General features: G+C 39.7%; 1 protein-coding gene across 2 annotated transcripts in view; it reads left to right on the top strand.

Annotated features, from left to right (window-relative positions):
* kcnip4a (potassium voltage-gated channel interacting protein 4a) overlaps nt 1–25929 on the top strand; it is a 158753-nt gene that overhangs the window by 21614 nt on the left and 111210 nt on the right. The window lies entirely within an intron of this gene.

A 25929-nucleotide genomic window follows, 5' to 3' on the forward strand; every position in this document is an offset into this window, starting at 1 on the left:
AGACTCCAATCTGGCCCACTGGACAGCTTTGGAAAATGTGAAAAGGAACATAAGTATTTGACTTAACTGTATTTTCCCCCACTGGCACTCTACACTACACAAGCAATCAATATACAACAGACAAACAGTTAAATGGAAGAAAAAAATTAGTTTTTTTCACTATTTAATACTTGGAGCACAGAAACTGCTTGTGTTAGCCAAAGCATACATGATTCAAGAAGCACTTTCTTCCACTGTATTTGACTCAGTAGCGAGCCTGTCAGTCTGTTTCTCAGTCTTGGCCATGACCCGCACCCATGATAAACAGGGATTAGCAGCTAACAGCCAGGGATTAGTCAGAGAATAGGCGACCCCAGTGAACCATTTTGTTTGTATAACACCTTAAAGTAGCCTGTTGACAGACAGTGGCACTCCCTCTCCGCTTTGTCAATTGGATACAGCTAACTGAGATGCTGGCTGGTTGGAGACGTGACTGTGCACCAGTCATATATGTAACCAAGCTGGGTCCTTTTGTCCAGGCTATACAAGGAGCTCTTTCTACACATCATTAAAGATGCATTTCTTGCCACATGCAGGTGTTTTTTCACAGACTTGAAGTGTTTGATTTTCTGAGGGCAAATATCTGTGAGGCTAAGCGCTGCTTCTAAGAACAGATGATTTTGGCAATTGGTTTAATGGTTTAGTCATTTATTGCTTAAAAGTACTTTTGGAGTCAAAACCCATTGATTTATTATCATTTATTATGACTCGGCAGTCTTTTCTTATTGTTATTGTAGCCTGAAAATCTTTACTGGGATTTGAATTCACTGTTGACCTTTAAAAAAGCACTTCAGAGTTTCCTCATTAAGTTTCCCTTCAGAAATATCTTAACGTGGCTTAGTTTCACCAAGGTACTGGAAACATTCCTCTGAGGTTTTGGTCCATATTGACAGGACAGCATCACACAGCTCTACCAAATTCCAGAGCTGCTCTCGGCGTGACACAGCCCTTCTCATGATAACCTACTATATACAACTAGGTCATCTGAGTGCATTGAACTTATTGAACTTATTGTCATGTTCAAGAACCAGTTTGAGATGATTTGAGCTTTGTGACCTGGTGTGTTATCCTACTGCAAGCAGTCATGAGAAGATAGGCACACTGTGGTTACAAAAGGATGGACATGTACAGCAATAATACTCAGGTAGGCTGTGGTGTTTAAATGATCTTTGCTAAATAACCACCATCAGCATGAACTGTTTATACAAGGCAGGATGGATCCATGCTCACATTGTTTATACCAAATTGTGACTCTGCCATCTGAATGTTGCTGCAGAAATCAAGTCTCAGCAGACCAGGCAATGTTTTTTCCAGTCTTTGATTTGGGTGAACCTGTGTGAATGGTAGCCTCATTTCCAGAGCGGTCTTCTGCTGCTGTAGCCCATCTGCTTCAAGGATCAACATGTTTTGCATTCAGAGATGCTCTTCTGTGTTATTTGAGTTACTGCGGCCCGCTTATCAGCTCATAGCACTTTAGGCCTCTGACCTCTGGCATCAACAAGGCATTTTTACCAGAGAACTGACGCTCACTGGATATTTAGTCTTTTTATGACCATTCTCTGAAAATCCCTGCAGATCACCAGTTTCTATTTTCAAAGTCACTTAAATCAGTTTTGCCTCCCATTCTGATGCTCACTTTGAACTTCAGCAGGTTATTTTGACCATATCTACATGCGTGATTTTTGGCCATGTGGACTAAATGTCTTTAGAGTGTTTTTTTTTTCCAAATATATTTTCTAAAAAAGATTACTTGAAATAATAATCAACAGCAATGGCTCTTCAAATAACTCTATATTTCTTTAAGTAGAGCAGAAAGCAGAGACTTTAAAGTTTCAAATCTAGTTATAGACTGCAAAAATACTGGAGGAGAAGTTTGTTGGAAGTGTAATTAATCATCAGCTTCTAACTTATCCTTAACCTGGCTCCAGTCTTTTCCTCATACGTCCTCCTTTCTCTACATGTCTGCTGGTGATACAGCCCTTTTCATGGTAACCTACTTCAGTCAAGTGTTTGTATTCTAGCAGCGGCCTGGGCCCTCTATAAATAGTCCCTGCTGATTGATACCCAGCACAGTGAAGCCTCGTAAGCGTTTGGCTGCTGCTGGGCAGAAATGACTTTCTTGTGTCTGTGCCACTCGACATTAACACACCTGTCCCTGTCATGGTCTAATTTATCTGCCCCGCATGTGTCAGATGCCATCCAAGTTACAGGCAGAGGTTCAGACGCAGGCCTGAAAGAGCGCACAAGTTCAGTCATGTTTCCCCCAGAGACGTGTCTAATAAGGTGTTTTGTATTTAATGTTCATGATGAAGGATAAGCATCTCTGGCCAACTGTAGTTTGGTATGTTCAGGTCTGGATGTTAGAATGTTTTGTGTACAGTTGTTTTAAAGTAATTCTGAGCTTCATAAAATCATTGTAACAAAGGACTGTAACAATGCAGGAAGTACATGGAGTTGTAGTAGCACAAGTGGTTATGCAAATAGGAGTTGCTTTGGTATTTTCCCTGTTCAGTTATTTATGACATTGATGGCATGAAAAAAGGAAACTGCTCCTGTGTCTGGTAGTTTTCAGATGCAGAGCTCTACGTCTGGCCAAGGGGAGGAGTTTAACAAGGTTGTTGGCAGGGTGTGAGTGAGCTGCTTGTTTACAGGTACTTGTTGATTTACAGTCCTCTAGGGTCAGCAGGGCAGCACCAAAAGACACATAAGTTCCCATTTTTATACATCCGGAGGTTGTGTGGTCGGAGGTGTTTGGGTTTTCCGTTTTATTTTCACAAATGAAATACCTCAGGAATGCCTCGGGGGAATGTGGGAGGACCGTTCAGTTATTGCCAAACTGACAACACAGTGCAGGAATGCATGCATTAATTATGACAACGTTTCATACAAATACCCATCGCTATATTTCCTCAGCTGTTTATCAAGCTTGGGTTGCTGGAGACTGTTATAAGCTGTCATAGAGCAAGAAGGCAGGTTACACTTCGGAAACAAAAACACACTTCCTGTTGCGTCTGTTTATAGCCTGGCCCCAAATGATTTTGGTTTTATTGTTTTGTTTTTTCAGTTTTTTATGATAGGCATGCTCTTTAACTGGCATTTGACTGAATAATAAGGCTGTGTTTTAAATTTTAAATCATGCTTTTTATTTGTTTTTGTTTCTAATGTCTCTGTAAAGCACTTTGAATCACCTTGTTGTTGAATTGTGCTATACAAATAAACTTGCCTTGCCTATGTAGTTGAGTTTTTTTACTTATTAGAACCCTGTTCAAATTGTGCAATAACAATTATCGGCACAATGTGAATACCCTCCCAGTTTCTCTGGTTAGAGCTCCTTTGTGTGCTGCTATCCTGCAGTTTAGCCCACGAGACTAATGAGAAGTGATTGATATCATTAAAGCAAATTTATAGCACTGGTGACTATTTTAACCAAGAAGGACATCTCTGAGCAGCAATAAGTGGATCTGAGACAGTAGAGGAGAAGAAGAAGGGGGGAGGGAGGGTAGAGTAATTAAGCAGGAGAAATGTTGGAAGGACTGGATAAGGGCAGTGCATGAGGAGTGATAGAGACAGATGGCTGAAGGTGGAATCTCTGTCAGAAAAGGCAGAGAAATGCTACTTTTTACATTCCTCTGAGACACAAGCAGAAATCTGTGGAACAGACTGGAGTCTCCTGCAGCCCTTCTGATAAACCTGACCGTGCATGACAACCATAAGAAGAAAAAGATACATGGAAGCATGCTTGTTTTCTTTATATAAGTGTTTCCCCACCTCCTTTAAATGAAGTTATGAATCTAAAGACTGAACCTGGGATTAGGACCAAGGCCACCACTAGAGGGTGCCTCATAGGCCCGCCGCATTCAGACAAACAGTGCTATCAATAAAAGTGAGTGAATATTGGATCTTATGAGTGGATGCGTTACATCTCCCATTCTTGGCAGTCTTTGTTTGTATGATGTATGATATTTTTTTATTTATTTGTAAGATGTGATGCTTGTATTTGTGCTTGCTTTAATGCAGATCTGAATGTTTTTTGGTTATTGCAAAATTTTATGGGACTTTTATGGGACTTTGGCTGTAAATCAACAGTTTTGCTAAAATCTGGTATGTTTACATCATATAGTATCTTAATTGATGTCCAATTAACATGCACACAGTAGAAGGAAAAAGAAGGAAACTAAAGCACTTCTAAGAAAGTAGCTTTTAAACATCTAGCCAAAAACTCCTCTGTGCTGGAAAGACTCTGTACTTGAACAGTCGTCCAATTTCACAAACCTCTTTGATAATTTTGAGTTTGTGTCTTCTTTAGTATGATGCTGTCTGACTGTTTAGGAGTGAATGGGTATTTTGCTGCAGCAGATTTGAACTTCGCCAGGAGTTTGTCTCTCCATGTGATTCCTTCAGATCTCCCAAATGCACATCAGTAGGATCTGCAGCGAGTGAATATGATGTGCGATTCCTCCTGTTATCCCACAACTCTGAAATCTATGGGCTTCTACAAAAATAAGCCTCATTTTCTGTGCAGCTTTGGTAATATTAGATATGTTTGCAAATTACACATGATTGTTTTGGTAACATCATGTTAATTACAGTGGCATTACTATTTCCAGACAACACTGAGCCCTACATGGGTCATACAGTTATATTTTTAGCCTGAATTAGCACAGTAAGTCAGTTTCCTTTGAAGCACCAGCACATGCCCTGGGCCTTGATTGATCCTCAAATTGATCTTTTACTGGCATAATAGGAGTAACTGCTAAATAAAGCTCACTTTATCCTTTATGTCAACCCTAGAGTCTATTTTTTGCTTTACAATGGGGAGCTGGTTTCTTATTAGTCCCTGACTGGGGTAATATCAGGAAATTCATCTTTGTGGCCCTTTTAGGTTTTTCTTATTTTCACAGTTAACAAGGTTGAGAATTTGTTACCATTGCAGCCACAGATTAAGGGCAACCTCTTTGTTTGCTGCTCCACAAATGGCATCAGTCCCATTTGTTCTTACTTGAGGGAAAACGAGGAGTGTCAGTGCTCCCAGTGGACAAGACCTATCCTTCTTAAGTAACTGTTGCAGTTTGTGGATGTCGCTCTGTGGGCAGATGCACAGCCTGTAGAAATGAGGTCAACAAACCACACCAGGCCTCCTGGAAGAAACCAAACAAAATTAGGTCATGGAAAAGAGATGGCTCTCAGCTGGCCTGCAGAGCTTTTTAGCATGGCACAATATATGCTTTGTTATGACAGTTTACCCTCAACATTAACAAAGTCATTCACCACAATACGTTTTCCATTTGCGTTCTTCCTGTGTGTTTGACATTGTGAGTCCTGCTAAACTAACAGTGCCTATGGTAATGCAAAGTGAAAAGCAGTATTAAAAGGACTTTTACATTATTTTGCAGTATTTTTAACTCTAGCAGTAGTAGCCCTGACCCCCATCGTAAGCAAATGCTTCGAGAAGCTGGTCAGGGACTTCATCTGCTCTGCACTACCCGACTCACTGGACCCTCTACAGTTTGCATACCGCCACAACAGGTCCACTGATGATGCCATAGCCCTGACACTACACACTGCCCTGTCACACCTGGAGAAGAGAGACACGTATGTGAGGATGCTGTTTGTAGATTACAGCTCAGCATTCAATACCATCGTTCCCTCGAAGCTGGACAGGAAACTGCAGGATCTAGGACTGAGCAGCTCCCTCTGCAGCTGGATCCTTAGCTTCCTGTCTGACAGACGCCAGGTGGTCAGACTGGGCAGCATCACCTCATCCCCCATCACACTGAACACTGGTGCTCCACAGGGGTGTGTACTGAGCCCTCTCCTGTACTCACTCTACACCTACGACTGCACAGCCACTAACAGCTCCAACATCATTGTGAAGTTTGCGGACGACACTACAGTGGTGGGTCTTATCACCAACGGTGATGAGACGGCTTACAGGGAGGAGGTCAGCGCCCTGACCCACTGGTGTCAAGACAACCATCTCACCCTCAACGTCGCAAAGACAAAGGAGTTGATAGTGGACTTCCGGAGGTGCAGAGAAGTACACACCCCCATCACCATCAGCGGCGCTGCTGTGGAGAGAGTGAGCAGCTTCCGGTTCCTTGGCGTACATCTGGATGAGGATCTTACGTGGTCAGTACACACAAACAAAACAGTGAAGAAGGCGCAGCAGCGCCTCTTCTTTCTCAGGAGACTGAAAAGATTCGGCATGAGCCCCCGCATCCTCAGGACCTTCTATCACTGTGCCATTGAGAGCATCCTCACTGGATGCATCACCACCTGGTATGGCAACAGCACCGCCTACAACTGCAAAGCTCTCCAGCGAGTAGTGCGGTGCTCTGAACGGATAATTGGAGGTGAGCTTCCCTCCCTCCAAGACATCTACAGGAAGCGCTGCCTGAGGAAAGCGGGGAGGATCATCAAGGACTCCAGTAACCCCAGCCATAAACTGTTCAGACTGCTTCCATCAGGAAGGAGGTTCTGCAGCATCCGGTCCCGTACCAGCAGACTGAGAGACAGCTTCTTCCATCAGGCCATTAGACTGCTGAACACTTCATAGACACCTCAGCTTCACTACTGGAACTTCAACATTATGCACTCCATACTGTATATAAATGCCACTTGTTTTGCACATATTCAACTCTGTATATTTTATATATTTTATTATTATTATTATTATTATTTTATTTTATTTTATTTTTTTACTATTTAATTTGTAAAAATGTGTATACACACACACACACACACACACACACACACACACACACACACACACACACACACACACACACACACGTAGGAAAATATTTAGTATACACATCCAGAAATGCATACACTATTATATATTGTACATATATTTATTAGTTTCAGATGTAGCCATTCTTGTATTTTGCTCGTTTGTGTTGTTGTGTTTGCACATCTCTGTTGCTTGTGGGGCTCGCACACAAGAATTTCACTCGCATGTGCTGTGCCAGTGTGCCTGCACATGTGATGTGACAATAAAAAGTGATTTGATTTGATTTGATTTGATAGCAGACTCTGCTGAATTCTGGTTATTTACAAGGAAGACATGGTCTCTTTTCCATCAGTTGCAACTTGAAGGATTGGCGCCTTTTTGTGAGCTAGAGCACATTACCCCACCACATAATCCCCATGTGATGCATTTCCTTGTACTTCTAGGAGTGCTTACTGGCAATCCACTTCTGCTGATGAATTTCAAACATGATGGCCTCCCAGTAATTATAGTGCTAATGATCATTTGTACTGCATGGTGGTGGGTGTAATTTGCCCATTCCCATGACAGCGACTAAGTTGTTTTTATTTTTCTCATCTTAAAGGCATTCATTCAGTAAATAGCTTTTTTTTTTTTTTTTTGCAAGAGAGAATTGTGCCCCTCCTGATTTAAAGGTTCAAAAGGAAGCCTTCATAATTAACTGAATTAAAAGTTTGTTGATAGGATGACTGCGTAACACTGAAGTTAAAGTATGTTTCTAGCATGCCTCTAAATGCCACTTCCAAATTAGGGTTGCAGTTGTTTGGTCTGACACAACCCACAGTATTAAACACAGCAGGCAGCTGCAAAACCCCTTGGTAGAAATGAGATCATAGATAGACTATATTTCTAAAAGTATTCACTTGTTTGCCTTCACACTCATAAGTTAATGAAGTTAAGTGAAATACTATTAATCTATATGATTGGTCGAATATTTGCAGCTAAAACAACTTCATCTCTTCTAGGAAGATTTTCCACAAGGTTTAAGAGTCTGTTTATGGGAATTTGTGACCATTCTTCCAGAAGCTCATTTGTGACGTCAGACAGTGATGTTGGACAAGATGTTGTCTCCCAGGTTGGATGTCAGTTAGAAGATGGAGATGGCTTCTGTTGTAAGCTGGATGAAACGGTATCTCCAAGGGGAGAAATTGATGATTGTAGTAGACTTTAATGGCCATGTTTAATGGGAATAGAGAAGACAAGGAGTTGTTAGATGGTGTGGTGACACCACTCCATCTAACAACAAATGCAGGAGAGGAGATGTGGTGGATTTCGCCGTTTTGGAGCATAGTCAGCCAATATTTTGGAAAGGGAAGGTTTATAAGCGTGAAACCTGCTGTGTTGAAGAATTTGGAGATGATGGCACAGACAATGAGATGGAAGGCCAAACTGGAGGTTTCAGAAGGGAAAGATGTTAAGATTTTCATTTTGAGTGACCAGAATGGACACGATTAGAAATGAGCTCAAATGGACGGTTTAGCAGTTTGGAGACAAAGTTTGGTTTGGACATGAGGAGGCGGGAGAGCGGATGAATATTAGACAAAGGATGCTGAATATGGATGCCACTGGCCCACTCTTCTTTACAGCATTGCTTTAGTTGATTGATGTTTGTAGGCATTTATTTATATGCAGCACAATTAAGACCATGCCACAGTAAATGTCTGGATTTTGACTAGGCCATTATAGCACCTAGATTCCTTTCTTCTTCAGAGTTCATGGTCGACTCAATGACTGCAAGGTGCCGAGGTCACGTGGCTGCAAAACAAGCCCAAATCATCACTTTGGTCTTGTCTGTCTAAAGGACATTCTTGGGTTCAATGCACAATCTGACATTAGGGTGAATTTGCTGTGCTGTCCATTGGTATTGTGTTAGCACATACCCGAATGTTACAGACCAACAAACAGCCAATAATTCTCCTTTTTTCTTTTCACTGATGTTGAATTTATCAAATTAGTTTGATTAGCAACAACTTTCTTGTAGTTAACCTCCTTATTCCTAAGGAAGCAGTAAGACTATAATTAGTTCTTTTTCATATGGCTGAGCCAAACTAAGGTACAGTTTAAAAGTTTATATTAGCAACACTTTATTGTGACTATAGACTTGTTTAAAGGTTTACTTTGTTATAGCTTAGTGCGACTTTTCCTGTCAGATGAGGTTCAGTGTGGTTGAATTTTCGATCTATGTTCTGCTCTGTAGTTCAGCCTTCACTCTTTTTAAGTGCCCCCTAAGCTCCTGCAGTCTCTGCATTGTCCATAAAACTGGCAGATAGTGAGCCTTTGTGGTTTAGCTCTGAATCTGTGAATCATGAAATAAAAAGCAGCCACACAGCAGTAAACCCAATCTCCTGCCTCGTATTTTTTGTCCTCTCCATCAATGCTCACGGCAACTTCTGCCACATTATTAGTGAGCCAACTAAAGGTGGCCTTGGTGAATTTTTTCCTGTGCACTATAGCTCTTATGAATGATTTAGCGTCTCAGAATGAATGAATGTTCGCACTACATCCAAATGCTCAGACCATCCTTTGGTTCAGCTTTTCAAGCTTTTTTGAAAAATACGTCTTTAAGGTAAAAAAGGACATATGTATCCCAGACTTACTGATACTATCACTGCTGTGCATATTGCTTCTATTTAGCCTCACACTGAGTGTTTGGAGAGTTTGAAGGAAGACTGATTGGCTCTTACTCAAATACATTTACATAACCAACTCCCACATGAAAGGCTACCATATACAACAAGATTAATGTATTTATTTTAAATTGGATCAAAGTAACAGTATTTAAAACAAGCCTATTCAATCCCTGAGAGATGGAAACATTTGTTTTTCTTCTTTGAAAAATTAGTTTGAACAGCAGCTTCCTCCACTGCCTGATCTGCAATGAGTTCCTGGCCGGCATATCAAAATCGATGCCCTAGAAAATCTGTGATTCTTTTCAAGCTCAAAATTTGCATCTAATTTCACACTTTCAACAACATTTTGGACATTTCCAGGCTGGAAATGAAAACATGGAGATAAAGCTGTGTCTTCATCCACAACTCAGACACAAATATAACCGAATGCAATGACTTGTAAATCATTTAACCGGCACGTTTTATTGTAAATAGTACAAAATTAAACGGAGAAACGTTTGTGTTTTTTGATAAATATGCATTCACTTTGAATTACACGCCATCAACAGGGAAATGAATGTGTCTGGCATTAAGGTTGTGTACTGCAATGCCTGAGGAAAATAAAAAAGAGACTGAGTTTAAATCCAGTGTGGACTTTTCTGTGTGGAGTTTGGATGTTCTTCCTGTGCATGCATGGGTCCTACAGATAATTTCAAGAAACTCTTAAAACACACTTTTAGATCACAGATCCCTCATTTAAGTAGTGTTTCCATTTAATATTAATAATAATAATAATAATGTTGATAATTCTAATTATGCAGATGTACCTACTAGTGAGTTTAGCCACAGGTTTGTTCATTTTTCATATTTCTTTGTGTTTTACAGGCTTTTTTGTATTTTTATATTTGTATGTGTGTGGGTGTTCATGTATGTGTTTCTGGTGGGTTGTGTATTTGTTTAAATGTCTTTTTTTAAACACACACCATGTTTAAAAAAAATGGTTTTATGTGTTTTTATTTGAAACCTTAAAAATGGAACTCCAGATGACTAACAGGGACCTGTGCGTTAATAATATATCATAATCGTTATGAATAAATCACAGTGAAACACAGGTTTCAGCTATTATGTCAAATAGCAGGAATGGTCTTCCCCGAAGAAGTGATAAATCAAAAAAGTGACGGTCTGGAACATTACCTTAACATTCAACACTGGACCAACTCCATTTCGAGTAGGAGCAGCACTCTGCAGTATAAACCCATAATTTAAATGCCATCTACATCTCCCTGGTGACTGTCCCCTTTTCCCTATTCCATCACCTGTGGAAAATAGTTTAAGATTCATGATGTCTGTGTCTTTAGTGTGCCAGCATACTTTAGAAGCCTGGCTGGAACGGGCCACAGTAAATACAGGGGGACTGATGCTTTCTAGATCATTATTGGTTTTTGCTCTCAGTGAAAATGAATGCTGACCCCTCACTCAATCAAACCGGCTGATGAGGTTCTGGAAGAAACGATGAAGTTCATTACTGTCCCTGCTGTTGATGTGTTCATTACTCAGATTTATGGTGAATTCCTTCTACTTTCTTCACTTTTCATTCTGTCTTTCCTCTTCCCATCACCTCCCAGTATCAGAAACACAGGTTGAAATTCCACAAGAAATGTTTCCAAAAGCTGTTTCAAGAGTTTTTGAGTTGTTAAAGGTGAGCAAGAAGTGTTACTCCCTACTTAACATTAGGGATCGTGGTAGTTGGTGTTCCTGATCATGTCATTAGAAAATGTAGTCATCGTTGTCTTTTCATTTTCATATCAGCATTGCTGAGGTTTGGTTTGGTGATCCACTGCATCCACTGTGTTTTTCCTACACAACCTTCTCTAGGGTTTAGGATTTTATTGTAGTAAGCCAGCTGGAGTGGGTGGGTTGTGCGGACACCCAAATGTTTTAAGTGTGATAACTCAAAAATGAGGTGACTTAGAACTGGGATGAGTTTGAATCTCGCTGATCTCGACCTCAAGGTCACTTTTTCTGATTTTTAAGTTAATACCACACGGGTATCTAAAGGTGGCTGAGATTTAACACTGGCAGCTGCCAGTATTTTTTAAACCATTGCCAACATTTGGTGAATCAAAAAATCTGACATATCAGACTATATTCTTTTTCTTTCAGACACAGGATATGTGTAGCTTTTGTTATGTATTTATAATCCCTTAATAAGATAATATAACAAAGCAGTTTAAAAATAGTCCAGTTAGCAACACAAACACAACGACCAGCTGGTCGTTGTGTTTGTGTTGCTAATGAGGAAGTAGCAGAGTTACCTATGGTGGACAAACTATGCGACACCATCATCGTTGAAGGGTGTTTCTTCGGTCTCGTATTTACTTTCAAACAGATGACTGGACAAATGCTGCCTGGTCCAATGAGTTGGCTTTTAATGTAGGGTTAGAATTTGGTGTAAACAACATGAAAACATGGATCCAGTCTGCCTCGTATCAATGGTTCAGGCTTATGGTGGTGGTGCAGTGGTGTGGGTAATGGTTTCTTGGCACGCTTTGGGCCCTTTAGTACAAACTGGACATTGTTTAAACACCACAGCCTACCTGAGTATTGTTCCCAACCACATGCATTTCCATCTTAATTGCCCCGTGGGGATAAATAAAGTCATTCTGATTCTGATTCTGATCTTTTGATGTAACCTTGTTGCACAATGCTCAGATCATCTCAAATCGATTTCTGGAACGTGACAACGGGTTCAGTGTACCCAAATCACCTCCACAGTCACCAGATCTTGGTCCAATAGAGCACCTTGGCGAAGGATCATGGAGGTGGAGCTGACAAATCTGCAGCAACTGTGTGACGCTGTTGCGTCAATATGGACCAAAATCTATGATAAACGTTTCCTGATACTTGTTGAATCTTTTTCATTAAGAATTAAAGCATTTATGAAGAAAAAGCAGGTCCAACCTGGTACTAGCAAGTTGTACTTAATATAGTGGCTGTGGAGTGTACAAGCAAGACGTGAGTAATCAGTTATTGAACTGCAAAGTTATAGCAAAGTTAATTCTATGCATTAAGTTTTTATATCTCAGTGACCACTGAAATTAAAGCAGATTTAGATAATCCTTCAAAGTAACTGCCCAAATCTGTGCTTGGTAGCCAGATTTGTTTTAGTGATGTCTCAGAAAAGTGTTAAAGACCTACTGAGGACTCAAAACTTGTGGTTTCTTAAGTGTCATGACTAAAGAGTGTAATTTAAGTCTGTAACAGTCGAAATATATTTTTAACTACACCATTAGATGTAGATCATGTAAAGCAGGAGGGTTTCACAAGCACTTAGCTTCTACGTAAATGCATCTTCACTGCTCCTTGTGACTTTATAGTGCTTGAGCATAAAAAGGCACCTTGCCCGTTAAACAGCGCCCACCAGTATTAAACCGTACTGTGTGTTAGGTGGAAACATCAAGCATGAGCATCAGCACTTACATTGTCACGTTCGCTCTGCAGTCAGGTCGTCCGCATCCATTAACAAGCTGCAGGGGCCCTATGCATTAGCTCACATTATAATCTATACAGCATGCTTTTGCTATTTGATGTCCACCAGTTAAACAGAAGGTCACCTGCTCTGCTGACAGATGTGGGCACTGCTACATCTGGTACAGAGCCAGAGAGCTGCCTTTTACAGCGTCACAAACTGACATTTCCAGCTCAGTCCTGTGTACCCAAATCTGACACACTGTCTATCTTATACGAGCTGTCAGAAGTCATATTAAAAATTCATACAAGTTTTATGTCCCTGTAGGACTTTATTTGGGGATCTAGAATACACGCTGTTGGCTGTACTAGCAAGTGAGCATGAAGGGCATTGTTCAGTGGGATAATGAGGTGTTGGACCTCATAAGGATTTAGGGAAAAAGGTTTGCAGCAAAATTCAAAGCGCTCATGTTTGAAAGCATATCAAAAGAAATAGCTGAACAGGATCACAGGTGAATGTGGCTCCAATGTCACCTCACACTTAAGAGCCTTAGGGATTGCTTCAGACATCTGAAGAATTTAACAAAAGAGGAATACGTGGCTCGTTTTCCACATCGAACCTTTTCAAACTCCTATTAGATTTTGGCCACAGTGAGTTCATTATGTGTGTAACAGAAAATCAGTTCTCAACAATAAATCAAAACTGCGCATTAAGCCTTGCAGTGTGAAAGCAGCTTTTGTCAGCAGGCATTAATATAAGACCTAATGCCCCTTGAAAAAGAGTTGGAAGTCAGTTTTGCCATCTCAGAGCCTGCAGTTAAAATGCAATCGGGACGAAGTATAGCATTCGTTTTTGACGTGCTAAAGTTTTCGCTGTGTGTATGAGTTTTCAAGTACGGGCCCCCTTTAGATCCATGCGAATGGACGTATAAAGTGAGTCAGCCTTATCAGCGTCTTGTTCAAGAACCTTCATCTCCTCAAATAGCCCAGGCGAGATACCAGAGTGTAGATAAAATGTTGAGCCCAAGGAATAATGACGGAGATATACAGAGCAATGTCCTCAGCAGAAGGAAACAGAGATAGCATTTCAGGTTTCTCTGTGCCATTACAGGCACCCAGATTTATAACGAGGGGATCACGTAAAGTTTCCGTAACGACCTTTTCAAAACAAACCCCTTAATTCTAAACAATGCTAATGAATGCCAATGAAGACAGACTGCAGTAGGCATCTAGACAAGCGTTTGGGCAAAACGCCATTTAAAACCTGCCATATGTTCAGAGTAATGATCCATCACTCTGAAATGCAGAGTATACAAACACACAGCGCATCAGAGTGATCTGTAAAGAGCATACAAAGCAGGGGAATGGACTTTAATTTCAGGAGGCATCCCATATGCTTTTCAGGAGTGCCCTGAGGGAACAGTTGCGCTAACGTTAGTACACTGATGTCATAAGCAATTCATTACTGTCGTCAGATATCGACCTGGCTCTTATCTGCAGTGACACCCTGCATTGTCACTTCTACGGTTAACCTTTTGTCCAAGGAAACCACTAAATTCCTGTGCGCTCTGCATCTGCTAGCATTAACGGGATGGGTTAAGATGTTTTTTCTTCAGCTCTACGGCTCCATTTATCCTTTAATGATTTAAGGTTATTTCTTCCTTCCCTTTTGAAAGAATCATCAATATTAATGTTTGCAGTAACCGGCTTAATAACAACACTTAAGTGTAGCAACACTTCCTACATCCTCTAAACTGTTGGGCATTAATTCTTCAGAGGCACTTTGATCGTTCATTATTTTTTGTAATAATATGTATGTATGTATGTATGTATGTATGCCCTGGGCTAATATTAAAATAGAGACGAGTAGTCAGCTGAATGAAAATCAATTGACATTTGTATTCCAGCCAGAAGTAACAAATGTTTACCAGCTTAGCTTATGTGCATGGCTTTGACTGGTTGGCAGTATTTGAAGTCTTGTGTGTGAGAAAGGTCTCACTGATCAGCAGTGAAACCTTTATTCCAAAATGACAAAAACGTTATGTGATAAAAAAAAAAATGTTTTATGTGCAGAGGTCACATGAAATGTCAGCTTATCAGCTCTAATATAGAACTAGATAGTGTATATTTCTAATCACGTGAATTATAGTATAGTACTATTATTTACAGTGGTGGTTTCCAGTAACAGTTTGCTGGAAAAATGGTATCTATTTCTCAACCAAATTATATTAATCTGCCACACTACAATGAGCGTACGTCACCTGCTTGTCTTATTCGCCTAAATTGGCAATCAATATTTTTTTAAAACTAGTATTTGCGGCATATTAAGTAGTTTAAGCTACTTGTTTTAAACTGACTATATTTCTTGAAACTAGATTAAGTGGTGGACTACGGTAAGAGCTGTCTTGAGCAATAACAAACAGTTAGGATTAAAGAGAGACGCCTGACATGCAGCCTGGTCCAGGTATAGCTGCTACCTGCAGATGTTGGCGGCATCTGGCCTGGTTTGTGGCTGAACTTGATCTCTTGGCCTGCCCGAACTAACCTAGCATCTGCATCAGATTGTAAAAGTTGCAAAATTAAAGAATGATCCTTGAAGGATGCTGATGTAGCAGTTTTCTTCTTATGAAAGTAACCAGGTAATTTGGTTAGAGGAAAGCATATCGACCAATCATTGATAAGCTGACCCTGAGTCTTCACCTCTAATTTGCAGATTTACCACTAATGTAATTATTGTTTATTTGCAGCTATGCTGTTTCTTATTTTGTTTGTAAAGAAGCTTGAAGAAATAAAGAGTCACTGAAAATGGTCCAGATGACTGCCACTCCCTGAGACTGTTAAAAGATGCTTTTTCCTTCCCACTGTTGCCAAGTGCTTGCACACAGTAGGTGGGGTTTTCTCTCTATTATTGTTGGGTTGAACTTACAATGTAAAGCACCTTGAGGTGACTATTTTTGTTATTTGGCACTATATAAATAAAAGTGAACTGAAGTGAATTGAAAATGCATGATCTTGTTAAAAATACCTTTTTAGTAAGATGACAAGTTTCTGTTTGTCTAAGTCAGCTGTAGTTCATGATCAGAAACAAGGATCCGTATCCATGCACTCATATCGTCCACTTTGCTTCAATGTTAGTTCAGCGTTCACCTTAATTCCCAGAATGCTCTTTTAATTCCCTGATGAAAGTACTGCATTAATCCTAAGGGGTTTTTACATTTCTTTTTTTCATCATATGCTTGAACAAATCTGCTAACCTTTTTGCTAATGACAGAATAACAACATCGATCAACTTCAGTTGTTTTTTGTTTTACTGCGTCTGTGTCCTTAATCTTTCAGTTCAGCAAAGGTTACTATAGCAGCCATTTGGCTTTAGTTTCTACTGTTTGCTGTGGTATGGGCTCCTCTTTTATTCCTTTTTGGCTGCACAGTTCAGACCCAGTGTTTAAAGGGATTTAGTCCAGCAAACCATAGACTTGTTCAGAGAATCTGTTTCATTACCAACATATTTTGGACCATAAACTTTTAAGCTTTAAGACTTTGGAAGACATTTTTTGGCTCTTGAGCAAGACTCCATTGGGGGAAAAGAAAGCTTAGTTTCACTACACTCTTGGTGTTATTAGGTTCACCCATACAGAAAGTTTGCAGCAGATGACAATGAGAAACCCAGCAGTTCCCTCATTCTCTGCTTTACAATAGTATTCTTTATCAAACTAGATGTTGATAAGACCTTATGTTAATTTTAGGTTGCAGACTAAAAAAATGTGTTGAATTAAATTTTTGCTGCATTTCATCCACGTCTCGCTGCCTTTGCTAAAGTGGATTTGGATTCGGAGATTGTTGCTAAAGCTGCTGCTGTACATTTTCCAAGATTTTTATTTCATTATTTATGATTTAGCGATGACTGTCCTGCTCATTGCTGTGTCCTATTTTACCATCATTGTGTATCTTTGGCAGACATGTTTCATATTATCACCTTATTTTTGAGGCTCGTGACATTGTGTATTCAGTAAGCAAGTCTGGGCAGAGAGCCCAGGCTTAACTCTTCAATTTGGAATTGAATGCATCACCCCGTAGACCACAGTATATTTACTATTTCCAGTTATTTTTTCCCCTCACTGTTGAAATTGACTTCAGTAGAAGTGTTTATGCAGACAGCCTCCGAGGATTCAGTTCTATCTAAAACAGTGAGCAGAACTGATGGTGCAGTTTTAGTCTCCTGCCAGCTTTCTGTGCACTCAGCAGAATGTCCTGTGTGGTACTGTCCCAGCTTAAGTTGATGAGCTTTTAGTTTCCTCTATTTTTTTTTTAATTTCACAAGTAAAACAAGTAAAAAGAAAAAACAACACCAAACAAAATGACTGTCTAACTAATGTGAAAATACTGTTAATTAAAGCTAAAACTAAACATTTAATGCTTTTCTATTCCTCTGATTCTATTGTTAGGCATTCCCATATGTACACCTGTGTATCCGCTTTGTGTTTTCTGTGACTTCTTGGTCCTTAGAGATATTTGCACTGTGCTGAAGGCATATTGACATTTGCCTTGTTTGCCAAAACTCAGCTATGCTACAGATAGCGCTCATCTCAGTGCATGCTGGTGTTCTGCGATATTCCCAGGTGCCGGAAGACGTTAGACTTAATGGAAGTGTAAAGACAGCCTGGAGATTCTCCACCTGCAAAGTTTGACAAGCTGACTTTTTAAAAAGGCTTTGCTGTTAATGAGGATTATTTTTATTATGCATTGGTGGAAGTAACATTTTACTTGTATCCGTCAATTTTTCAAGTATTCTAGTCCCATAATGCAAACGGCAGACATGGCAGTGGATCGAAAGGTAATAACTATTGATCTGAAAACAGAAAGGTTGTCTTTTACTCACTTAGTGGTTTCATGAATTAGTAACGACATAAACTGTGCAACTAAGCTGCAGTGATTAGTTAATGAGAGTGACTTTGGCTTGAATAAATGTGTCTTTCGAGACGTCAAATGGAACTTAAGAAAACACTAACAAAAAAAAATGCTGTAAAAACTCACAAAACTAAACTGAAGTGTTTTTGAGGAGACAGTAACGTGACTGAACAACCGAGAAAGTGGCAGAAAAGAAGAAGCGGAGGATTCATTGGTAACGTGCGTTTTAATTATGTGATGTATACAATGCCTGATTTAGACTTCTGCTGGGAATCTATGTCATAACTTGCAATGTAACCCGAAACCCAGTAATTGCAGGCTGTGTCGACCAGTGTTGGTCAAGTTACTTGAAAAAAGTAATCAGTAACTAATTACTGATTACGTCCCCCAAAAAGTAATCCCATTACTTTACTGATTACTTATTTTCAAAAGTAATTAATTACTTAGTTACTTTTTAAAAACACGATTTACAACCTGAAGAGGTGATAAAGCGATAGATCTTTCAGCCCAATTCTACTTTTTCTACATAATCCATCATACAAAATGTAATCAAATGGAAAAGTCTCTTTTTAAAACTTGTTTTATCAGTTTTAATCTTTTAACTTTATGCATCAAGCAAAAATTTAATTATATGCAACATTCTCTGACTGGAAGAAATTAGTTTAACATTTAAACCTATTTTCTGCACATTCCAGCACATAAAATAAAATATTTTTTGTGTTTACACTCACTCTTTCAAATAGATGCAAGTAAAATACAGCAGAAAATAAATAAAGTCAAAGACTCAGCGGTCCTGTTGCTCTATTTTCACCTGTAAAGCAGGAGTTGGGTAGGCGGAGGTTTACCCTGGTGCAGGTGTGCCGCAGCAGTCAGTGGAAGAATCCGCGACTTTCTGTGAATTTCCCATTACGTCGTTGCGCACTCGGTGCTTGCTTGGAAGTTTAGGGTTTTTTTCGCTGTAAAAAGAAGTTTTCTTCCCACGCAAGATGGACGCTAATGTTTTTGTCACTTTTTATGGAATCAAACTCAAAGTAAGGTCAGTACTTCCACGCTTTAAACGCTGCACGCTCATACTCTCTCCCACACTCAATATGTGATCCACTGTTGATCTGCACACAGCTGTTGTCACGAACATGGCACTCGCCTACAGCACTGTCACGAGACATTCTTGCAAAAAAATCACGGTTTTAGTAACGCAGTAACGCAGCGTTCCTACGGGAAAGTAACGGCAATCTAATTACCGTTTTTGCAATAGTAATCCCTTACTTTACTCGTTACTTGAAAAAGTAATCGGATTACCCATCTCTGGTGTCGCAGCCATTTACTGTTAGCTTGTCAATTCCATGGTGGTTCTGTCACGCTAACTGTTTCTCTTTTTGTGTACTTATGTAATCCTTTTCTGATAAGTGGTGTTGTCTTAAGTGCAGTGTGTTTAACCTCTCAAGGCCACCGTATTTTGAGTTTAAGACACAACTTTTTCCTCTGTCATCGCTCATTTTAAAGGTCAATGTAGATAATTTGACATCAGAGCATCATTCACATGGATTTTGGTTTATGTTTATTTGACAGTAAGTTTATCCACAGCAGCATCTTTGCTCTGCTGAACATAGATTCCTCCCTCACACCATCTCAGTCAGCCAGTATTAAAAGAGAAATAGAAAAAAAGAAAAGAAATGCTAGACAATTTTCTTCATGTCAGCTGTCAGTAATTGCTGTATGTGAGTGTTTTTCAACCTACAGCTAGAGATGTGAGCCGGCGTGACAGAAATAGACCTGACACGTAAAGAAGGCAATGCAGGAAAAAAAGAAAGAAAAAAGCCAGGGTCACATGTGACTCATAAAGCGGGTGGACGCACACAAGTGCAGGAATCGAGCAGCTGAAGCAGCCATGTGGTAAACGGTCATACTGGATTCTGTCAGACTGCACAGTGCACTTGTCAGAATTCACATACAGTGAACCGGTAATTAGAAGCGATCAGTTTTTAATACTGGCAGGGAAAGAAGCGCCCTTTAGTTGTCGAAAGCTGGTCTGATTAGAAATCAGCACAATGGACTACCTTAAAAGGCTATTAGCATGCCTCTTTTGTGCACGATCCTTCGTTAGCAACAAGAAAACATCCCTAAAATGTAAAAGGGCGCATATTGGTGATTGAGGCTGTGGATGATTACTTGTCCTGCTCCAGCCCAGCAACTTGTAGAACTATTTTGTGGATATTGTCAAGCACGCTGAAGTGAGAAAGGTGGAGCACTTAGACATCACAGTGAAGCACACTCCACTTCTTGATGACAAATGGCGACTAGATTGTGGCTCAGCACTTGATGTTCAGTTTACTGGCCACTTTGCCTCAGAGTGCTCAGTTTCTGACAGCGATGTATCACCTGTGTTCACATTAAAGGATCAGAGTGGTTGTGCAGTTTGTGGTAAATGGGCTTTCTTTAAATGCAATGTGGGACGCAGCGATTCACAATAGAAGTCTGCGGTTGTCAGCCGCGCTCCTGTTTTTGATGATAAGCTGCTCTCTGCAGCTTTTCAGCTGGCCGAGCGCCTCTCACGCAGCGGGTAGAAAAGAAAAGCTCTTGTGGTAATGTTGGCTCTCACCCCTGGGCACCTGCAGTCAGTGTTTTCTGGATGGATCAGTATATCTGTCAACTTCTCCCCAGCAGAGCCTATTCTTACTCCTTCCATTGCTGCAGGGGGCAACATAGAAAAAGTTCATGTTCGATCAAAGTCTGGGAATGAAGAAAAGTTTCTCTGGGACTTTATATTTTAGATGATGGGGAAAATACAGCTGCATCTTGGGCTGTTGTGCTCAATCAAAAATATAATGCATCATTTGCGTGCAATGTGGAAATCTGAGGAGCAAGCCACTGCTCTTACTCCCTCCAGCTGAGCCACATGGAGACTTTTAATGTTATGTGTGTGCAAATTTGATCTTCGGTTCCTTTTGAATTTGTCCGCTCTACCCTGTTGACCGATTTTTGACACGAAAACCCCCCCAAAGGAGTTTTATTGTTGAAAAGCGATCGGTCTAATGAGCACCACTGACAGCCCAACAATTAGCCAATCATCACTGTGAGTGGGACTGACTGTTATTTCAAGCTGTTCTCATTAGATGCAGGTGGATACGATAGTCTTCAGTGGACAGGGAAACTATATCTGCAGTTGCCACAGAAATTAGACAGCAGAGTAGAGAGTAAAGTAGCTGCAAAAATCAAGGTCACATTTCTTTCAGTATGACTTCAGCTGCCTACAGTATGCATACAATTGGATACAAATACGTCGCAATCTGAACGTAATGGTCTCGCTGCAATAGGACATCCTGATATTTCTTGTTTAAACAGTGTCCTAGTGTTGGTAGAAAAGCACACCTGATGTCAGACTGAAATTGCAAATTGAAATCTGTAGGGAGTTGGTAGTTCTGTCTCATATCAGGGGAAACTCTCTGCAGAAAAGAGGTCCGCCCGATCAAGTGAACTCTTCTTGTAGGCTCGAGGGTGCTTCAGAGAAGAATGACGTCAAATCATCCTGCATTAAGGCTACAATTACTTAAACAATGCAGATATAGCACAGTGCTATGGGAAGGAATGTGATCATGCTAAGTTGTAGAAGATAGTATTTTAATAGGACCCTAAAGGCTGCAGCTATGGTAATATAATTTAAGATTAGGGTGGTTTTAATTAAGAATTTAGTTTGCTGTGTGATATTCATTAGATCTCATGATTCTTAATTAACATAAGATATTGCAATTACTAAATAAATGCTGTAGTTGGTGTTGCCTTCAAACAAGCCTTCTGAATAGTGTAAATCTGCTCTTTGTTCTCTTTGTTTAGACTCACCCAAATATCTTGTAAGATTTCAGTATTTTCTGTTGTATTCATTCCATCCCCCCGTGTCCTGACCAGCTCATTAAATTAAACATTACTCCTGGTGAGAGTTTTCCTGCCTGCGCGTGGACTTGTATTGTAGTGATTTGTTCCACACTTCAAATTCTATAAGAGTGTTGGAGAGGCCTTGAGAGTGATCTGTGATGGACTTGCAGGCTTGTAGGAAAATATATAGGTTTTAGCTCAGTGTTTGGCAGCAGCACAGTGTACTTGAATCAAGTGTGAGTGATGTCAGCGGCGCTTTACCAATAACCAACATGAGCAGCAGGCCATCTGTTTACCAGAGAAATAGTGGAGTGACAAACATTGTGTCAGTGCAGTTTGTGCTTGTTCCTTGTGTGACCTGAAGCTATCTGGTGTAGTTCATATAATGTAGTGCTTCTATCTATAATTACAGAGAGTTCAGGAGTCTTTCTGTTTATCAGAGTTGCAGAGGTTGAAATCAACCATTAGAGGGTTAATAGGTGTGTGGGACCAGTAAAGATTGGGTACTTAAAATGGTTTTGACCACCTTTATTCTTCAACACGGCTCGAGCTCTCTTAGGCAATCTTTCTTGTTTCCCTTTGTTAAGAATGGTTATTGAGAGCCAGCTTTCCACTTACATCATCCTTGATGAGGCTGCAGTGAACAGTAGAAGGACCAGGTGCATCTCTCAGGCCTTTGCTGGATATTTTTTCGTATTTCTTAAGAGCATGATTTTCAGATGCTGTTCATCTGCTGTTGATTCTTACGCTTGCTATTTCTTATTTTAAGGACACACTGCACACCATGCTGAGAGAGAAGCCAAGAGCTCTTTGGAAATCACCTTGTTGGTGCAAAAATACTGTTTTATGCCTGTCAAACTGTGTTATCTTTGGCATTTTTCATTGACTCAGCTAAAGAAAAAATGGGAGCAAATTGTGTGTTTTTGTGACAGCGTGCTCGGAACAAAGTGCCTAAAGATACAATTTAAAATTGGATCTTTGCTAAGTTGTCTGGTATGTATAGATACAGCACTGTTTGTCATTGGTTTAGGTGGCTTTTGTATGTGTGAATGATTCATTGCTCAGCATTAAGTGGCTTACCAAGCAAACAAACAAAACTGGTCAAAAGTTTTAGAACACTCAAATTCTTCCATTTTTTTTTATTTAAAATTATGAAGCTAAATGTCTTGTTGCATTCTGAAATGAAAACATAGTACAGATAAGCAACTGGAGTTAAAAAAAGAAAAAGAAAAAAAGAAACCATGGACTTTTGACTCATCAAAGTAGCCACCTTTGCAGATATACCACCTGAACACACCTGTGGCATTCTACCTACAATAGAAATCAAATATTCTTCAGAAAGGTCTTTCCATATCTGTTGCAGAAGTTCCCATAAATGTGTGGCACTTGTAGGTTGCTTTGCTTTCACTCTTCTGTCCAGTTCATCCCAAACCAGCTCGATGGAGACCGTGCTGGCTGCTCTGTTTTTTCAAGCTTACCATCTTGTGCTTTTTGCTAAGGTAGTTCTGGCATAGTGTGGACTTATGTTTAGGGTCATTATCTTGCTGTAGGATGAACCTCTGAAAGCTAGGCACATACCAGAGGGTATTGCATGGTGCTCCAGAATGCTGTGGTAGTCATTTTGGTTCAGGGTGCCTCTCACTTAGTCTTAGTCAAATAGTAAACACTCAATTGTGTCTGATCTATCCATTGTGTAGTGTTACAATATTCAGTGTAGTTTAACGTTTGCAGCTCTTCCCTGGTTTGTGGAAAATGACAATTGAGCAACCAAAGCACATTTTTCACCTATAACACAATTACAGTGGTAATGCTCAAGGCCTTTTCACAAGTTAGAAAATACAAACAATAAAGAAGAAATATTACGTTGTTTGTTTTTCCATTATTAAACCATTTAAACAGCATTATGCCATTATTAACGATGGCTCTGTGCACTCATGGACCATAAGATTGCGTATCTAATCTTGTCCTTTTACTGCTAAAGCGGCTTTAAAAAGGAGCTTCAGCTTTTGTCGTTTTGCTTGACACGAAGTTATTAGCACCATTTAAGAGATTGTGTTTTCAAATTGAAATGCGACAATAGCGTTTTGCAGTTTAATGAAGCTAATAATAACTAGCTGGTGACTCGCAGCAAAGTCAACAGTCACTGGCTGGAATTGACTGGCATTCGCTTTTGTTGATTCAAGAACACTTTATTTTTTCAAAGAAAACCAAGACTTTTAGTCGTAAATGTGCCTTTATGTCATTGTCAACTGCATGTGAGCCAAATGAAAATGGAAAACTCGACTCGATTAGCAATTTAATAAAGTAGTTAGTGCTTAGGTAATGGATGAACATAAAGAAAATACTTTGAACGTTTTTTATTCGTTATTATTCATCTTCTGTGTCTCCTGTTTCTGAAAGCAAGTCGTGTCACAAAGACACTGCTACACCCCACAGGTACCTTGTAAATTATTCACCTATTTCAGACACTGTGCTAGTTCTCTGTGGCAATCTGACCCAGTAAGAAGTTTCACAATACTTACTAAGTCCTTGAAATCTTTCTTTTTCCTCCAAGCACATATTTTTTTATTCTTGCCTGTGGACTCTGTCTGCAAAGTCTGTGTAGCATTACAGGCTGATGAAAAGTCCAAGGTCAGAGTCTGCAGAGTTTCTACACAGAGTAGACTTTACCAAAATAGAAGTATCTCTCTGTCAAGTGACCTGTAGAAACTTAGCCTCATTTTAAGCCTTAACTTATCTGAAACCTAAACCTGTCAGCCTGATGGACATGTAATAATGAGAAAATATGGCTATCAGAGTTTTCTTGAGTGAAGTCACTGCTGTAATAAGACTGGAAAGGTTCGAGTTAATGACAGATTTTTGAGGTGGGAGAGCTTGGCATTGATAGATGAGTGCAATTGAGGTACAGTGTAGGCTAATTAGTGGAGGAGATGATGCACTCGACTGATCCTAATGTCATCACAGATGCTTAGTGTAGCCCGTCAGTCATAAATACCGACCTTGACATTTTCTTGCAGGATAACTCGCCGTCCTGAGCTCCACAGCTTTTTCTTCTCTGCCCTCCTCTTATATTGTAAATGACTGTTTTTTTACTTTGTGTATGGTCTGTTGTATAATTTGGGGTACATTTCATGTTCACATATTGTATTGAAGAGATTTTATTAAGTATTAACTTCAAGCAAGGAGAAATCTTATAGTTGAGGCACATTTTTTCTTGGGTTTCAGCAGGGCAAATAACAAAAGTCTGCACTTTGCACTTGTTTTGCTGCACTAACAATGTCTTAAAGTACATTTAAAAAGAACAAAGTAACACAATATAATACTTAAAAGTAAATAGTGGGAAAAGACAGTGAGTCTCCTTGGCTACAAGAGGGCTTCTTGTTGTTATCATTATTATTAGTATTATTACTATATTGCAGAAGAGGTGCATTTACATTGTAATGAGATAAAAGCATGGGATATACATGATACTTTTGGGAGAGATTAATGTTTCAGATTTAAATGCTTTGATATTGTTTTGATACACTGAATGAATAATGACTAACTAGGCTTCACTACCTAATTAAAGCAGCATTTGCCTTTTAGTATCATCTATATTATCCTCAGCAGTACTTGTATCAACAAAGCAATGATTTCAAGAAGTATGTTTGTGTAGGTTCTCAGACATCCAGGTCATGGAGCGTTTCACCTCTCATCCCAGCGGCTTCTTCAGTGCTAAAAGCAAATGATGGGGAGTCCCAGGTATTTAAACCCTGGTGGCGAGTTGTTGACCTAGTATTAATCATATGATTTCATGAAGTATCGTTCACTTTGATACAATGCATTTGTGTGAGAGGCTGCTACATTTCTGTAATTTCATCCAATACAAGTCATGTAGGAAAATTCCAAAGTGCTCCTTTAAGCCATGACTGTATTAAACAGTTTGTGTAGGGAGATGGTGAATCTGAGAGAAGGGGTTCACGTTTGCAGAAACAGAAGACAAAATATTTTTATTCTCATGAGTCCTGTCCTGTTACATGTGGTGTTTGTGTTGTGACCTTTTGAATGTTTAAACTGCAATGAAAATGGATTTTAAATAACTTTAAATTGACTGAAATGTGGATTTTTAGCTCAAAAAGTGACGTCACCAATCATATCGGCATGCAGAAAATCAGTCAGCCACGCTCAAACGTATAAATGAATAATAATGAATAAATAATGAAAACCTGAAAACCGCTGGTGAATAGACTCAAGAACTTTTAAACACATTTTTTCAGATATGTAGTTTCT

Source organism: Astatotilapia calliptera, chromosome 3 (genome assembly GCF_964374335.1).
Source record: "Astatotilapia calliptera chromosome 3, fAstCal68.1, whole genome shotgun sequence".
Classification (NCBI taxonomy): domain Eukaryota; kingdom Metazoa; phylum Chordata; class Actinopteri; order Cichliformes; family Cichlidae; genus Astatotilapia; species Astatotilapia calliptera.